The sequence below is a fragment of the Nannospalax galili genome, unplaced genomic scaffold (assembly GCF_000622305.1).
Source record: "Nannospalax galili isolate Female #2095 unplaced genomic scaffold, S.galili_v1.0 scaffold1077, whole genome shotgun sequence".
Classification (NCBI taxonomy): Eukaryota; Metazoa; Chordata; class Mammalia; order Rodentia; family Spalacidae; genus Nannospalax; species Nannospalax galili.
The window spans coordinates 2,599,559-2,618,100 of record NW_008340429.1 but is presented as its reverse complement, the minus strand read 5'-3'; the positions used below and the strand labels follow the sequence as shown (position 1 = coordinate 2,618,100).

At 46.4% G+C, this 18,542-nt stretch overlaps 1 protein-coding gene across 8 annotated transcripts in view; it reads left to right on the top strand.

Moving 5' to 3' along the window:
- Positions 1–18,542, top strand: part of Fgf1 (fibroblast growth factor 1) — a 112,993-nt gene that overhangs the window by 9,298 nt on the left and 85,153 nt on the right. For 4 of the 8 annotated variants that reach the window (XM_008835529.3, XM_017798816.2, XM_017798814.2 and 1 more), the window contains one exon: positions 2,022–2,174. The exons of 1 other annotated variant lie outside the window; for it this stretch is intronic. The gene's annotated coding sequence lies outside the window, so the exon portion shown is untranslated. Of the gene's footprint in view, positions 1–1,774; positions 1,793–2,021; positions 2,175–5,025; positions 5,153–17,177; positions 17,199–18,542 lie in introns of those variants that run through there. 3 more of the 8 variants (XM_017798815.2, XM_008835527.3, XM_029564718.1) reach the window with 3 other exon arrangements.

Below are 18,542 nucleotides of genomic sequence, written 5' to 3'. Positions count from 1 at the left end.
GGAGTTGCTAACTCTCAAAACTCCTGTTCCATGAGTTAAAAAGAGTTAATGCATACTATATATAGCAAACTAATTCTCCAATATTTAGAAGCCAACTGTCCAAAAATAAAAATTTATTTTTTGGTCTTTTTGAGACAGGGTCTCCCTGTAGCCCCAGCTGTCCTGGAACTCACTATGTAGACCAGGCTGGCCTTGAACTCACAGAGATCCGCCTACCTCTGCCTCCCAAGTGCTGGGACTATGGGCGTGCACCACCACGCCTGGCTTTGTCCAAAATATTTTTATCTTTTAAATTTATTTACTTTGTGTGTATGTTTTGCCTGCATGTATGTAAGTGCACTGTGAGTGTGCAATGCTCATGGAAGCCAGAAGACAGTGTCAGATCCAAGTGTTGGATCCCCTGCAACTGGAGTTACAAATGGTTGTTAGCTGCCATGTGGGTCCTGGCAACTAAACCTGGGTTCTCTGCAAGAGCAGCCAGTGCTCTTAACTACTAAGCCATCTCTCTAGCGCCCAAAATGTTTTTATCATCTCTTGATGATTCAAGAAGGCCCTTTGGAATCTTGCAGGGAGGACTGCTAATGTTTTAAAGCAAATAATCTATCTCTTCTGAGACTGATTGGCCCCCTCTACCCCGAGCCATGTGCTCCGTCAGCAGACAGCTTCTACTCTCATAGTTACTTTTACATTGCTCATGAAAACAACTTATGTGAGAGAAAATTCATTATGGCTTATGGGTTCAGGGGCATTTCAGTCCATCATGGAGGGGAAGGTACTGTGGCAGGAGGGCGAAGCGTGGCTGTTCACATGGCATGAAACAGGACGTAGCGAGAGCTAGACGATAAGCAGGGACAAGTATAATCTTCAAAGGCCATTCCAGCCCCTACCTTCTTAAGGCTCCATAGCCTTCAAAATAGTGCCATAAGTCAGTGACCAAGTGCTCACAGCATGAGCCTGTTGGGGGCAGTTCAGACTCAGACCATGGCTCCCTTTCCTGCATCAGAGCAATTGCCTGAGGGAGACCCAAGACTGCATTTCCAGTTCTCCCAGGTCCATGCACCTCTCTATTTGAGCTGTCAGTGGACAGGCTGGGCCCACACACACACTCGTGCATGCCTCCCAGGCTCACATGCCTGTATTAAGAAGGACTCTTCACCCATGGTAGAGACTATTAATCATGTTTCTATTTGGTTTCTTTGATCCATGTCCTTTGAGTCTACTTCATTCCCCACCTTCAAGCCAGAATTATTTGGACGAATGGCTACCTTGTTTCCTTCTTCATGGCATGAAGATGACATCTATGGCCCACTGAGGAGGTCCCTGCCCCTGACACGAGCTTACCTGAGAACTCCCTGGTCTAGCAAGGACAGGAGGGAACAGTGTCAAGGAATGACTGGAACACTCTCCACACATACACACCCAGTCCTATCCTGGCAGCCTCTGCCTTGCCTGAATTTACAGAATGAACTTTGTAGGGCTTGGCTCGGGGAATGGTGCAGACAGATAGACAGACACTACCACACACAGACACCTACACCCTGTGTAGGGACAGATGACAGAACAGAAAAGGGCTCCCTTTCAGCAAGAGCCTGATTCCAGATGAGCGTTTCTTCGACCAGTTGTTTCCCTGGCGACAGAGGCCTCAAAATAAACAGGATTCTGCTCAGACGGTCCACTAGGCTAGGGCTTCTGCCCCAAGACAAACCATGCTAAAATAACACCCAGGGTAGTTGCTGCCGCTATCCACTGTCTCTGTAGTCCCCGGACTTGCTGTAGACTATTAAGAGCTGGGGTACTTAGAGCTTCTTGTGCACTCATGTGGTGGGGTGGGGGTGTGCAATGATCTGCAGGCGAGCCCCTCTGCTGATGAATGAGGGCCAAAGGTAGACCTGGAGGCCAGCATTTTCTGTTCCCCCTCCCTCCTCCCTGCTTCCCACACAGCCCTCTGGGACTGGCATGGTGTCTGGAGGCGGGCCAGCAACCTGATGTGCATGCCATGGCCCGTCCCTCTCCCCACACAGAGCCGCAGTAACCCAGAGCTTCAGACAGCTGATGTGGGGCTGCTGGAGAAGCTACTTCAGCACAGAAGCCTTGACACACAACTCAAAGGCCACCAAGCCGATTCCATTTCCCCTGTGAATAAGTGGAAGGAAGATAGCCTGCCTGCTCTTCAGGTAAGAATTAAGGGATGTGTTATATCCAGAGCTGGGGTTGGCTGCGGGTGCCCTGGGAAGGAACATAGGGCTCATTGAGAAGGGAAGAAAGAGGGGCCTGTGAAGGGAGAGAAATGTTTTGAATAGTTAGCACAGAACCACTGTGCCTGACAATGAATTGGAGGAACTCTCCTCTGGCCAGCTTGAACCAGGGTGCAGCAGGCTCTGGGGGAAGGGCCTGATGATGATACAGACATGCAAAAATAGCACTAACAGGTTAGAGGCTGCAAAAGTAATCCTACACCCAGCTGCCCCATCATCTTCATTCCGCCAGTGCCAGCCCCAAGAAGCCTGGAGGGGGTGGAAAGCGTTTGATTGACTGAAGCCCTGCACTCAGCGTCTGCCTCCGTAGAAACTGAAAGCGGAGGCCACCGTGAATCTGGCTGGCCCTTTCTTGCTATGTCACACTTGTCTTTCCCAGCAGCCTGGAAACTCAGCTACCTGGAAAACCTGTAGGACACTTAGATTTTATCCACTGTTTCATAGAAAAGCTGAAGGTTTTGAGAGGGTAGGACTTATGCTCCTGCCTTGTCACCTGTGTTACTTCGTACTTTCTATCCTCTTTCACTGTCAGAAGCTCATCTCAAGACCCCTGCCTTAGGTGCCTGTAGGGACAATGCCAGAATGTTCACATCACTAGTACATTCCAAAAGTATTCAGGGCTCCTAGACAGGAGGCCTTGAGAGTCTCAGACCTTAGAGTGTCCGGGTGAGAATTTCAGTCATTTAATTAAGTGCCATTTTGCAGAGACCTCACCTCCCACCTTAGTCCCAAGAGCTCCTGTGTCTCAGCTGAGTTAAAGCACCCTGTGCTTTCTTTAGCCAGTTAACTCACATTCACCTCCCCTGTCTCCTCCCTTTTTGTGTTGATGACCAGCACCTTCACTTTCTTTCTCTACAGGGATGTAATCTATGGAGTTTAGTTCTCCAAGCTGCAGTGAGTAGAGACAGCATCCCAGGAGAGAAGGGGTGGGGTAGGAGGATGTCCTGCACTCACCCTTCCCCCACTGTTAATGGCTTTGCAAAATGTTGAAAAGAGGGCTGGAGAGATAGCTCAGTTGCTAAAGTGGGGACCTGAATTTGATCCCCAGAAGCCACATTAAAAAAGGGTGGCTGGGTGTGGAGGTGCATGTTTGAAAGCCCAGTACTAGGGAAGCAGAGGCAGGTGGATCCCTAGAGCTTGCTGGCCAGTCAGCTTAGCCTATTGGCTGAACTCTAGGACAGTGAGAAGAGACCCAAGCTCAACCTCCCCTCCTCCTTAAAAAAAAAACAAAAAAAAACCACAATCAACCAACCAAACAAACAAACAAAACCACAAAAACAAGGCAGATAGCTCCTGAAGAATGACACCTAAGGCTGTCCTCTGGCCTCCAGATGCATGTGCACACAGCCATGTGTACCTGCAAGTACACACACACACACACACACACACACACACACACACACGCACACACACACGCAAGTAGTGAGAAAAGCTGGCTGCTCTTACCAGGGCTGTCGGCTATGTGAATAAATGTGGCTTGGTGGAGACTCTGATTCATAGTCACAAATTCCCTCTTTTTTTGTTTTCTTTGTGCTGGTCATTGAGGGCTTCCCAGGAAAGTCCCCTCTGGAGATTGTATCTTGGAAGGCAAGTTCACCAGTTTGCTGCTGAGGGCAGCTGCCAGGACTCAGGGAAATTTGCTTTTTGTCCCTGCCTTTTTAAGTGTGAAAACATGGATTTGCTAATGAAGCACTTAATCAATGCAAAGGTAATATTTGAAAAGTTAAGCAAGAAAACAATATGTTATTTACATGTCCTTGTCTGGTCCGCAAAAGGACTTTAAAAAAGCAGGATCTGGTTAAGTGGTTTGAGTCACAGGGAAGTGGCACTAACCTTGTGGATACTATTTTCAGGAGTGGTGGTGGGTAGATTCTTCATCTACAGTAGCAAAGGGGTGTCCAGCCCTGGGGGAGATGTTGAAGCTAGCCTCTTTGCAGACACACATTCTGCAAACTCTAAATAAGCTAAGGATCAAGGACCTGCTAGCTCTGTGCGCCCGCTGCCAGGAACCAGGACCTGCGCAGCATGGAACTTCTCTGCATTGTGAAGCACTGCTTGGGTGACACAGTACCCTTTGATTTAAGCTGCTAGGACAGGGATCCATTGCCATTCATGCCAAGGACATACCCTGCTTTACATAAAGCTAACATCTACTCACTTGTGGCATACAAATTGTGACTGAATAAATCATTTTCCTTAAGAAAACATTCACAAATAGGCAATTTTTCATCAGCTACTGACAAGGTGTCCCATTTCAGAGGTGACTGGTTCCAGGCCAATCAAACAGAGAAAGGAAGGAGGCTCCCGGGTGGGTAAGTAACAGCAAGGGCCTGGGACAGAAGGAAAGCAAGGAAGCCTGAGGCAGAGGACAGGAGCAGGCACCCAGGCAGTGGTCTGCAGGGACAGAAGGCAGAGAGACAGGGGAAGGAATAGAAGCTATTTCAATTCCTAAATCATACTCCTAATGAAAGCACTGTAGGGGCTGAGGAGATGGCTCAATGAGGACCAAAGTTTGAATCTCCAGTGCACTGTAAAATTTGAACATGGCAGTACATCTCTGTAACCTCAGCATGGGGTCAGGGACAGACACAGGAGGATCCCTGGAGCTCACTGACCAGTCTAGCGAATCGGTGAGCTCTAGGTTCAGTGAGAGACCCTGTTTCAAAAACTAAGGTGGATGGACTGGGGAGCTGGGTCAATGGGCAAAGTACTTGCCATGGAAATGTGAGACCTGAGTTTGAATTCTCAGAACCCACATGAAAGCTGGGCACCTGTAATCCCAGTGCTCCTACAGTGAACTAGGAGGCAGAAACAGGAGAATCCCCTGAAGCTTGTGGTCTGGATAGTCTGGCATATGCACTGGTGAAGAGAGACCCTAATCTCAAACAAGGCAGAAGGTAAGGCTCAAGTGACCAAGGTAAGGTTGTCCTCTGACCTCCACAAGCACAGCATAGCAAGTGTGTGCCTGCACTCACACACACGAATGTGCACACATACATACACATAAAAGGTGGAGCGCAATGGAAGAAAACGCCTAATGTTGATCTCTAACTTCATTTGCATGTATGTGCTCATGTGCACACCCAGAGAAAGAGAAACAGTGTAACACGGTAGCTAAGTGCATTCTGCAGCAAGGCAGCCAAATTCAGACCAGTCACGTGTTAGTCCTGTGACTTGTGTCTCAGTTTCTTTATTTGTAAATGAAGGGCGATACAGTGTGAATTTTGCTATGAGAAGGATCAAAAGAGTAACAGCCTTGGTTCAGTACCTTGCTTTCAGTGAGTGTTCCTGAATATTTGCTACTGAAGAGGCTGCTCATGGTCCATTTGCTCTGAAGTTCTAAGGGCCACCCTTTGGCACTTTTGCTTTGGCTGCATCTATGAGCATTTGGAGAGTCACCAGCATTTCTTATCCTTTCTGTGTCAAGGCACTGGGCTCAGCTTTAAGTGTGCCAATAACCCTGTGAAGCAGGGGTTGATAGAGATGCAGGGTTGAGGCTCAGTGGGCTAGCTGTTTACCTGTGGCCTCATGCCTACCAGAACCACGTGTCTTACCCAGGTGGTCCAGTAAATCTGTGCTCCTAACTGGAAAGCTGGTCTGGAGTCTAAAGGAAGTATTCTGACAGACAGGTAGACCTTGCTGACAAGAATTCAGCAACAAGTGATATTTGGAAACCCTAGAAAATGGGCCAGGATTTGGAACCACATTTAAGAGATGACAGGGCTCCAACTTGGGTCATGGGCTGAAACTCAGCCTTGAAGAGCTACATGCATTCAAGCGCATCCAGTCTGTGGCTGGTAGGCTGCATGCACACCAGGATAGCTATAAATGCAGCCCAACATAAAATCATAAACGTTCGCAAAACATTGTGAGTTTTTTTTTTTTAATTTGTGACTCAGTATATGAGTCTTTATACATACATATATATGTATATATATGCATATATATACATATATATATATATGGAAGAGTTTATTTGAGCTTATGATTCCAGGGGAATTACAGTCCATCTTGGTGGGGAGGCATGGTGGCAGAGGTGGCTGGAGGAGGAGCAGTGGAAGCTAAGCTCTACATCTTCCAGCAGGCACAGGAAACAAGAGAGCAACTGGAGATCCGGCAAGGCTTAAGAATTCTCTAAGCCCTACCCCAGTGACGTGCTTCCTCTAGGATAGCCACACCTTCTAAGACCTCCCAAAACAGCGCCATCATCTGGGCACAAAATGTCCAAATACTTGGAGCCTATGGGAGACATTTTCATTCAAACCACTACATTCCACACCCGGCCCCCATAGGCTCAGGACCATATAAAATGCAAAACGCATTTAGTCCAACTTTAAAAGTCCCCATAGTCATTATCAGTCTCAATACTATTCAAACGTCAACAATCCAAAGTCTCTTCTGAGACTCAGGTAAATATACTAACTGTAAGCCTCTATAAAAATCAAAAGACAAATTACATACTCCCAAAATACAGTGGCACCGAATACACATTACCATTCCAAAAGGGAGGAATGGAGGCATAGTAAGGAAATACTGGACCAAAATAAGACTGAAAACCAGCAGGGAAAACACCAAATCCAGTAGCTCTACATCCAACTTCTGGGACTTTACTTCCAAAGGGCTTAGATGGCTTAGCCTCTCTAGCTTTACTGCATGCAACACACATCTCTCTCTTGTACTGGTACCACTCCCTGTATGCAGGTCTTCTTGGCAGATGCCTCACAGCTCTGGCATCACGAACGTCTTCTTGGAGTCTCCATTACCAACCAGGCTTCACCTTCACAGCATCACACAATGGCCTATCAGGGCCTTCTCTATGCAGAGAAACCCCTGCTGCACACTGCCTGGCCTCCAAGGCTCTCTGAAACTTCGCAGGAAGAATTGATGACCCCTTTACTCTTGCATCTTTCATGCCTCTAAAGCCAGCACCAGATGAATGACACTACCAAGTCTGACTGCAAGTTTGAGATGGACCCCAGCCTGCTTTATCCATTTTAGAAGCTTTTCTCTTCAGTGGTCCCAGCAGCATTTTCCTTTCACAAGTTGGAGGTTTCACTGGGTGTGGTCTTGCCCTGGAAGCACTCTCTCCATTGTTTAAGTTTGAATTTCTAGGCCCCTCCTTAATCACTTTAATCTCCTTATTAAAGGGATCCTCTCCAGCATAGGCATAAGCTCCAACATTTATCTTCCTAGTGTTATTATTCAGTTGAAACTGTATTTCTTTCTGCCCCGTTTGCTCTCTTTCACTGTAGATCTGTGTAATATTCACCATTAGGAGCTATGTCACCATTTCTATATTATGCTGTCTTGAAGTTTCTTTTACCAGAGAAATTAGTCCATTGCTTTTCCAACTTAGCCTCAGGCAAGCTTTTTGGTCAAGGGCAGACTCCAGCTAGACTCTGTCCCAAGTGCTGCTCAAGTCCCTATTTCCCTCTGGGACTACATTGCTCTCAGCACTACTTTCTTCCAGGCACCTACCAGAATGGCTTGTTAAGCTCCGCTTACAGCAGTCAACTGCTTTTCTAGCCCAACCTTCCAAAGTCTTGCACATTTCTTCAAAACCCCACATGGTCAGGTTCTTCACAGCCAACAGCCCTCTCTCTGGTACCAATTACTGTATTAGTCACTTTTCTGTTGCTGTGATAGAAACACTGACCAAAGAAATTTATAGAAGGAAAAGTTTATTTGAGCTTATGGTTCCAGGGGAATTATTGTCCATCTTGATGGGGAGGCATGGTGGCTGGAAGAGGAGCAGTGGAAGCTAAGCTCTATATCCTCCAGCAGGCACAGGAACAAGAGCTCAGTATATGAGTCTTATCTTCATAGATGATAGCATCTGTGGCAATGTTGGACACCCCTGATAGCCTTAGGTCACAGGGTCTTTGGAAACAAGAAAGGCTACACAGTTTTACTGAACAAGGCAGTAGATAGGGATCAAGAATGGAAGAAATGGCCAGGTGAGGTGGTACATGCTTTTAATCTGAAGATACAGGCCAGCCTGACTACATAGTGAGTTTCATACCAGCTAGGGTTATAGGGAGAACCTGTCTCAAAAAATAAATAATTAAATAAGAATGAAGGAAATGGGACTGACAATAGATATGGGCACAGTGAGCCTGCTGGGCTTGGACTCCCTGAACCCCTGAAGCCTAAGGTCATAGTCACTTGAGCTAAGTCTGAGGGTAGCATTAGGTGGCCTTAGTAGAGAGAGAAGGGATGGACAATCCAAAACATTGTCTCAACACAAGAAAGTTTATAGTAAGAGAAAATGTTGGATTAATCTGAAGAGTACATTCCAAATGCAGCCTACAGATGAGACTAAGTTTCTACATAATTGGTCAAGGCCACCTTGCCTTGTCCAAGGAACACTGGTGGTGTTAACAAGTGTGACAGCATGCCTACCTTGCAGCAGGCTGTGTTGGTGTGGAGGGTTGCTCATGAGCATGACTCAGCTCTGCCCTCCCAGGAGCTATGCTCTGGTCTAAGGGTTTTAAGCTGCTTAAAAAATTGATTCCTGCTGGGCCTGGTGACCAGGTCTATAATTCCAAGCTACTTGGGAGTATGTTCTAGGCCTGCCTAGGCATTCAGGGAGACCCTATCTCAAAGTGAAAAGTAGAAAGAGGAGGAGGGATAGAGCTGAGCGATAGAGGGCTTGTCTAGCATGCATGAGGCCTGAGGTTTAATCCTCAGCACTTACAAAAGAAAAAGAAACCCATCAGATAAGTCCTATGCATAGAAGTGATTCAGTGGGTTCCTGAGGTACTCAGGATTCTAGGATTCTACATTGGGGCCCAGATGATTCTGATGCCTTTGGTTCACAGGCTACAATGAGAGAAGCTCAATATGGTTGTGTACGGTGGATTTCTTCTCTTTATTACTACTAAGGGGAGCACAGAGTTGTATGGCCTGAGTAGCAGTTGGCCTCTTCGTTGTGGCCTTGAATTACCTGACTAGCCCCCCACCTGCCATAACAGCACACTGGCTGCATGGCGAGCTATGATGTACGAGACTCAGGCCCCACCTTGCTCTTCTCCCATGAGTTCTTCACAAGTTAGATACTGTTATTACATACATGCTGCTAATGAGGGGAAAAGGGCCCACTGCCAGGAAATGGTGGAGCTGGGATCTGAACTCTGTGCTATCAGACCACAAAAGCCCACCAGGCTGTTCTACAGGCATAGGGTTAGTTCTACCAGTTAAGCCCTTCTTTGTCACTCTTGGGTGAGGGCTCCTTCTCCAGTTCACATACTTGTCTTTCCCACCTTTCCCAGGAGGGTGATGTCTGCTCATACTGTATCTCCAATCAGGAAAGAGAGAGAGAGGGAGAGAGAGAGAGAGAGAGAGAGAGAGAGAGAGAGAGAGAGAGAGAGAAAGCCAGGATGTAAAACCTCAAGGCCCACCCCTTGGGACCTACTTCTTCCATCAAGGCTCCACCTCCTAAAGGTTCCACAACTTTCCAAACAAGCACTCTCAGCTGGGGACCAAGTGTTTGAACATATGATCCTATGGAGGACATTTCACACTCAAACCACAACAGACAGTTCTCTGTGGTCAGCGGATCCTAGTAGTAAGCTAGGCAATCAAGCTGGAGTCACAGTGAGGGTGGGTGGGTCTCATTGGAAAGGTACAGCGGGCTCAGGGACGCAGCCCCTGTCTTTCTGCTTGTGCTCTGCCCGTAGCAGCAGAAACAAGTGCACACTGAAAATCGAACTGTTCGGTAGGGACAGATGGTGGGCAAAATCCAGAAGAGGGTGGAGTGGGGGGTGACAGGAAGCAGGAGAGAAAGCTGATGGAGATGGGTCTGAAAGGGACAGAGGATGCTGGATGGAGAAGTGCAAAGGACAAAAAGCTAAATGTGCTTATTTATGACTTCATGCAAGAAGCAGTGATCAGGGTATAGTAGAAACTTCTAACCTCAGCACTTGGGAGGCTGAGGCAGGAGGATCAGAGTTCAAGGCCAGCCTGAGCTATGTAGCTAGCTCTTATTGAACAAACCGGCTGGAGAGCTAGTGCAGCTGTTAAAGGCTCAGGCCCACAACCAAAACAAAGAACAAAACAGTGATCCAGACCTAGGAGTAGGATTCCAGCTTGGTGTTTGCAGCCCTGCAGAGTGCCTGATTGCCTCTACCATCTGACACTTCATTCTCTTCAATGGTAAACTTTTCACCAATACCAACCATCGAGGACATAAACTATCTGTCACAAAGTCCCACTATAGAACAGTGAATGCAGTTCATTTCCATGTTCCTTGCCTACCACAGAAATAATCCCTCCTTCCTTTGGATTTGAGCAGTGACATTGGCTATGGCTAAGCAAGGGTGAGTTCTTGAAGGAAATTGAGAGGAAAGAGCAGCCAGGATGCATGGGAAAGCACCACCTGCATTCAATGAGTCAAGAGAGCTAGGGAAATGGGTGTGTGGAAGCAGGGGTTACAGGTTAAGTTCATATGCTGAAATTCACACCAATCTCCAGAACCCAAGAATGTGACCCTATTCAGAGATGGGGCCTTTTCAGAGATAATCAAGATAAAATGATGTTATTAGAGTGACTGATGTCCTTTAAAAAAGGGGGAAATTTGGACAGAGGGAAGAGGATGTGAGGAGACACAGCCACCAAAGAGAGAGGCCTGGAAGAGCCTTCTTTACAGCCTCAGAAGGTGCCAACTCTGCCAACACCTTGACCTGGAATTTTCAGCTTCTAGAAGTACTGAGACCACAGGTTTCTGTTGTTTCGCCCATCCCCTCTGTGCAACGTCCCACACCACTTGAGCCGTGTCTTCCTTTTTTTGCCTCTGCTGATTCATATCCTCTGAACCGGCCTCTGAGACTTTGCAAGTGTTGTGTCATCTACCTGGAATGCTTTTCCCTGAGTTCTTCACATAGTAGAGACTTGTTTTGTTTCCACTTGAAGGCTTCACCTGTCTTATGTGTTCTGCAAAGAGGCTTCCTGTTACTCCAGTCTTACCTGTCTCTCCTACGTGGACTTATCCCAGGCGATACTTGCCTGTTTTTAAAAACATTGCTATTGCTTATTCTCTCAACTAGAATGTAAGCCTCATGAGGGTAGGAACAAGACCTTGTCTGCCTTGTTTCCTGCTCCCTCCTTAGTACCTACGACCAAGGTTAGCCATAGCATAGGTGCTCAGTAGCCACCTGTCCCCTGAATGAGTGAATCACATCTTGGGAGTGAGAAAGACAAGGCCCAGGACAGCAATGAGACTCCCCACCCTCTGCTATCCTTACAGCTCCTTTACATCTGGGAGCAAAGCCTTGGAGTCTGCCTAGGTTTCAGCTGCTCCGGCTCATCTGGCTCAGTGTCATCTCCAGAGTCACCTTGGGCCAGTCAAAGCTCATCCTAAAGGTGCTCTTCATGCAAAGATGATGTCAGGGCTCCAGAAGGGACACATAGTCAGCCATGTCCAGCCTTGACAGCCATGAAAGGGCAGGGCAGCTGATTTCCGCCTTCCCCAGCAGGCTGATGGGAATGACACTGTTGTTTGCATTGATTAACCCATGTATGCAAAAGTGCCCTCTGGAGCCTCTAGGGACCGAAAGGACTTCTAGAAGGTGCTACTGTTCTTGTCCTTCCCCAGAATCCCTGTCAGGTTTGACATGTTGGGGGCAAGGAGGGGGTTGGGAACAAATGCTACAGATCTCTGCCTCGGGGACACAAGGCCAGGTCCACTGCCCAGAGGAGAACATCTTCCCATCTCAGAGTCACAGGCTAGTGGCCCTGGCTTCTTGGAGTAAGTTGGATGGTAAAGTATTCCCCCTTTAGCACAATCATTGTATTTGATAGGGGGACATTTCTAAATGGCAGAGATGGAGGTCAGGTTCAAAATGGCATCTTTGGCTTGGTGTGGTGGCATATGCCTTTAGTACTCAGGAGGCAGAGGCAGGTGGATCTCTGTGAATTTGAGGCAACTTGATCTACATAGTGAGTTCCAGACCAGCTGGAGCTACATAGTAAGACCCTGTCTCAAAAACAAAAACAAACAAACAACCTCCCCCCAAAACCAAAACTGGCATCTTACAGGGCCAGAGAGAGATGGCTCAGCAGTTAAAAGCACTGGCTGCTCTTGCAGAGGACCTGGGTTTAATTCCAAGCACCCACATGGCAGCTAACAACCATCCATTACTCCAGTTCCAGGGGATCCAGCGCTCCCTTCTGGCATCCATGGGTATTGCACATATGGGTGCATTTACATGCAGGCAAAACACACATACACATAAAATTTAAAAAAAAAAAAAGAAAAGCATCATTTAAAAGTTTCTTTCCAGCCAGATGTGGTGGCACACACCTTTAATCCCAGTACTTGGGAGGCAGAAGCAGGCAGATCTCTGTGAGTTCAAGGCCAGCCTGGTCTACATAGTGAGTTCCAGGTCAGCTGGAGCTACAGGGAGACCCTGTCTCAAAAAGACCAAAAAAAAAAAGTTTCTTTCCAATGATGAAAATTTCCACGCAGTTAGCAGCACAACATTCATTCCCATTCTCTCAGGCTGGTCCTGGAATATCTTGTCAAGGCCTGGGGAAGCAGAGCCCTCAGGCTCTGGTGTAGAAGACCAGGAACTCTTCTGACAGCTCCACTTCTTACCCCTCTCTCTGAAGCCTGTGACACGCAGGTGTGTAGCATGGTGTAGGGAGTAGGGGCTCTGGAGTAGGACAGCCTGGGTCCAAAATCTGGATCTGGTACTTGATGGCTGTGTGTCCCAAGTCAAATAACCTTTCAGTTTCTATAAAATAAAACTTTACAATGGCACCTAGACTCTACTAGAACTGTTGACAGAAATATGTGAGTTAATACAGGTAAACCCCATAGTGCCTGTCAGAGCTACATCAGTGTTTGCTGGTTCCATCTCAGACCATGACACCTACGAAATGCCCACAACATTTTAGTACACAGAGCACACATAGAAACTACTATTTGCTCAATAAGTGTGAACTATTATTGCTACCGACAGACTCTGTAGTCTGGCTAAGGCTTTTGGAAGTCTTCATATGAATTTTGTTTTGTTTTATTTTTTGGAGACAGGGTCTTACTATGTAGCCCTGGCTGGCCTAGAACTAGCTACGTAGACCAGACTGGTCTCAAATTCACAGAGATCCACCTGCTTCTGCCTCCTGAGTGCTGAATTAAAGGTATAGGCTACCATGCCCTATTATGTGAATGTTAAGAAAATAGTGCTGGACCATTAAGGTTGCCTCCTGCCCTGCTGGATACTGATAGCTCCCCCTGCACCCCAGAAATGGGAAGATTATCATTCTGAGCTTTCTTATTACTGAAAATCCTCATGTCAGGAACCTAGAACCAACCAGCAAGAGCCCCCTGAAATGCTGAAGGCTGGAGCAACTGTGGGCTTCTTGTTAGCACGGCTGAGCTGTAGATGCCCCATACAATGGCTACAGAAGCATAGACTTTTGTTTCTTTGGCCTCAGACACATGAAGACTTTTGGCTTCCTACCTGAGGAATGGTGGCTCCTCTGTGCAGGGCCTTCCTGAAAAATCTGTTCAGTTTTTCCTGGGGCTGGTGTTGGATTCAAATCACTTAGAAAAGTGTGGCAGGGGCTACAGGGGCTGATAGTAGCAGGTGGCACAGGCATTGCCTGCCTGATGCTTTCCTCCCAGTGACCCTGGCTAAGGAACTGCTCCTCTTTTCCCTTTCCTTTTCTTCTCTGTAAGAGTTCTTCTATCAGGGGAGGGCTGTTGCAGTTAAATCGGAGGTGATACATGAAGCTCACTACACATCTGTCTCTCTTGATGATTTCTAATTCCCTGCCCTTCCTCTGTGGCCCTCCTGACAGAGGTGTGAATATGGAAAAAGCCAGCGGTGATCAATGTCTTAGTGGTCTGAGAATTGCTGCCCTTGCACCAGGTGACCATGAGCACATCACTTGGCTTCCAAAGCGGCACAGAAAGATGGATTCTGGGAAAGGGTCCAGACTGAGTTCTGGAGGAGGGGATGCTGGCAAGCCCCCATGCCCCACTTAGCTCATCTTTTCACAGTGGGAGGGGTGAGTAATGTGGATTCAGAGACTGCAAGACTCCTGGGACATTAGGCTGATCACTGAAGATTGATATTCTCCTGAAAGGAAGCTGGAGCCCTTCCTGTCCCACTATGACCCTTCCTGATGCTCCCCCACTTCCCACTGAGGCCTGAGGGTTTTAATACACAGCTGGATCAGGGTGGACCCAAATGCATGCGGTGCAAGCAAGTGGGGAGGGCGTTTCTAAGGCAATGTCCCAGTTGTTTCTAGTGACCCATTGACCTGACCCTCCCGGTCTTACATAGCTGGAGCCAAGCTTTTGGAGGGTGGCTTCACATTGGTCTAGCTGGCCTGAGCCTACTGTGCTGGGAGGTTCAGATGATCCCACACTGAATGGGCCCTGGGGGAGGTCAGGGGAAGGGTGGGCCAAAAAAAAAAAAAAGGCCTCATCTCTTCTTTCCTTTCCACCTTTCAGCAGTGAGATGAGAGCTGTGGGGGTTTTATTCTAGGAATTGTCTTGAAAAACTCTAAACATGTAAGATGGAAATCTATCCTTGAAATCTTTTCACCAGCTGTGCTGGCACCTGCATATCACCCCAACACTCAGGAGGCTGTGCTGGGAGGAGTGGGAATTCAAGGCCAGCCTGGCTACACAGTAAGACCCTGTTTTCAACAAACAAAACAATTTCTGCTCTATTTTTTTTTTTTTTATTTCTTTTCTTTGCTGTGTTTGGGTTTCCACTGTTTTTGCCTTTGCAGAGTCTTGAGTTGCAATGTTGTCATTTATTTGTGTGCTTTCTGATTTTTTAATGTGGGCACTTACAGCTATAAACTTCCCTCTTAGGACTGCTTTTAAAGTGTCGCAGAGGGTTTGTTATGTTGTATTGTCCTTTTTGTTGAATTCCAGGAATTCTTTTATTTCTTTCTTAATTTCTCCTTTTGTATTGTCCTTTTCATTTAATTCCAGGAATACTTTTATTTCTTTCTTAATTTCTCCTTTGACCTATTCATGATTCGGGAGTGTGTGTTTAATCTCCATGAATCTGTGTAGTTACTAGAGCTTCTTTTGCCATTGATTTTAAACTTTATTGCACGGTGGTCTGTTTCAGGGTTTTTTTTTTGTTTTTTTTTTTTTTTGTATTTGTTGAGATTTGTTTTGTGCCCAGTATGTGGTCCGTTTTTGAGAAAGTTCCATGGTGCTGAGTAAAAAGTATATTATTTGGTGCTTAGGTGGAATATTCAAAAGATATGTCTGTTAGGTCCATTTGATGTATGATATCATTTAATTCAGACGTCTCTCTGTTTATTCTTTGTCTGGTTGACCTGTTTAATGGGAGACAGTGGGATACTGAAGTCCCCTACTATTACTGAATTGGGGTTACTCTGTGTCTTAAAGTCCTGTAGTGTTGTTTTTATGAATCTGGGTGCACCAGAGTTTGGTGCATATGTGTTCATGATTGTAATATCTATATTCTTGGTTAACTGTTCCTTTGATCAGAATGAAGTGACTCTCTTTATCGCTTCTGATTAGTTTTAGTTTGAAGTCTGTTTTGTCAGATATTAGAATTGCAACCTCTGCTTGTTTCTTAGTGCCATTTTCTTGAAATATTCTTTTCCATCCTTTCACCTTAAGGTAATGCCTGTCCTTGAAGATGAGATAATTTCTTGCAGACAGGAAAAAGATAGATTTTGTTTCTTAATCCATTCAACTAGCCTGTGTCTTTTGACTGGGGAGTTCAGTCCATTGATATTTAAAGTTAGAATTGAAAGATGTGTATTGGTTTCCATAATTTTGATTACCATTTGCATTCTTTGTCTAATTTTGTGATTCCACATTATACTTTCATTTAGTTTCTTTCTGTTGCCCTTGGGGTATAGTTGTTCCTTTCTCTGTTCTTTCTATTGCTTCAAAACAAAACAAAACAACAAAACAAAAAGCCTTAGAGGCTGGGGAGATGCCTCATGTCAATAAAGTTACTAAGCATAGGGACCTGAATTTGGATCTCAGCATTAATGTAAAAAGCTAGGCACCATAGTACACATCTGTGACCCCAATGAAGGGTGAGATAGGGTATGGAGTGGAAGTGGAGACAGGGAGATCCCTGGAACTTACTGACCAGCTAGCCTTACCTGGTGAGCCCAAGTTCAGTGAGACCTTGTCACAAAAAAATAAGGCAGAGCTGGGTGTGGTGGCACAAGCCTTTGATCCTAGCACTCAGGATCTCTGTGAGATCAAGACCAGCCTGGTCTACAAAGCGAGTTCCAGGCAGCTGGGTCTACAAGGTGACCCTGTCTCAACAAACAAACAAAAATAAAATGGAGAGCAATTGACCTCTGGCCTCTACATATGCACATACACATGCCTATGATACACGATTTAACGAAAAGTCTGTCTCCTTACACACTGCAGATGAAGCTGGAGGGAGGGTTTCTGGTGAGTAATGAGGAGCTGTCCACTGGTTGCTGGTGGCAGCCTCATGGTTTTTCCCTCTGTCCAGATCCTCTCCTTCCTGGCTGGCCCCACATCCTGCTGGGCTGTGTTGGCCGCTCCTGTTGCTCATTATCTCTCCCCATCCTCTCTCTGCTTGCTCCACCCAGGGAGGTTATTTTTAACCTGCACTGTAATGTAGGGCTGAGCAGGACACACTGCCTCAATTCACAGGAAGCGGGGCTGCCTGGAAAAGGAGCCCTCGGGGACTTTCTCCCTCTCTCCCTGCTGCCTCTCCTTTCACATTTCCTGAGCATGTTCTCCCTAAGGGAATCTACAATGAAAGGGTAGTGGTCCCCACTCTCAGAGGTGTTTTCATTCTGATGGGGCAGGGACAGAACATCTACACACACATACCAAATAATTCAAAGAGGAAACAAGTCGCATCAGCAGTGTCTGTGACAGGTCTGTGCTGGAAAGAGGACAAGGAAGCCCTGGCCTGGGGAGGCTGTGATAAACACAGTAGAGAGGTAAGGGAAGCAAACAGGGCATGTGCAGGCCAAGAGGAGGCAGAGTTTTTCTCCCTTCCTGAGATGGGCAGGAATTTGGTATGTTCTAGAATGCAACAGAAAGCCGAGCGATCAACGGGGAAGTGGTCTGGGTAAGGCTGGGAGGTATGCATTGAGCAGGTAGTATGGGGCCCTGGAGTCAGGTGGACTTGCTTTATTCTGACAGGAATGGAGGTAGGAGGTTATGTGTAATGGTGGCTGTTTTAAGATGTCATTTGGCTCCTGGGAGGAGAACAGACTCAATGAGGTGGGAGGAAGCAGAGGAGAGGCACCAATGGCTGAGGTCTGGAGACAAGCTAGCACCTCAAACTAGCCAATCACTGAACATTTTCCTTCCAAAGGCTGGCAGAACTATATCCCACAACAGAGCAGAAGAACATGCTGCCCAAGTCCCAGGGTGCTTAGTAGAATCTACACCATAGCCTGTTGTCTGCAACAGCTATATCTAAACACAGTAAGCCTTTTGTCCAACACTGGTGTTCTTTGATTTTTCTGGAAGGTGTATAAATACTCCTCACTCTTTACACCGTACTTTATGGCTTTGGAAGGAGTGTGAAGCTAAATGGGCCAAATTCATTGTGTGTTTATGTGTTTGTGTGTGTGTGTGTGTGTGTGTGTGTGTGTGTTAATGCAGCTTGAATCTAGAGCCTTGTGCATGTTAAGCAATCGTTTTTACCACTGAGCTACATTCCTATATCCTTAGTCCTCTTTTTGCTTTTTATTTTGAGATAACGGTCTCACTAAGTTTCCAAGCTAGGCTGTGAACCTGTGATCCTCCTGCCTCAACCTCTTGAGTAGCTGAAATTATAGGCCTAGGACCAGTTCAAATCTTTTTTTTTTTTTTTTTTTTTCCTAATCTTTTTGGAACAAAGTCTTGCTACAGCCTCAACTGACCAGGAACTTGCTATGTAGACCAGACTGGCCTCGATGCCTCTGCCTCCTGAGTGCTGGGATTAAAGGCGTGAACCACCAGGCTTGGAAAATCTGCTATTCTTGAGAAAGGTGTGTGTTTTAACTTTTATTTGTTTTGTGTGGGTGTGTGTTTAACATTTATTTAGTGTGTGTTTCTTTTGCAATACTACAGATTGAACCAGGGGCCTTGGGTATACTAGTAAGGGTTCTACCACTGAAACACATCTCAGTTCCAACACTGTGTTAAAAGCATTAAAAAAAAAAAGACCCCAGGAGGGCCAGTAAGATAGTTCAGTGGGTAAAAACACTTGCCACCAAGCCTGACAACTTGAGTTTGAGGCCCCACATAAGAGAAGGAAAGAACTGATTCTCTACCGTTGTTTTCTGACCTCT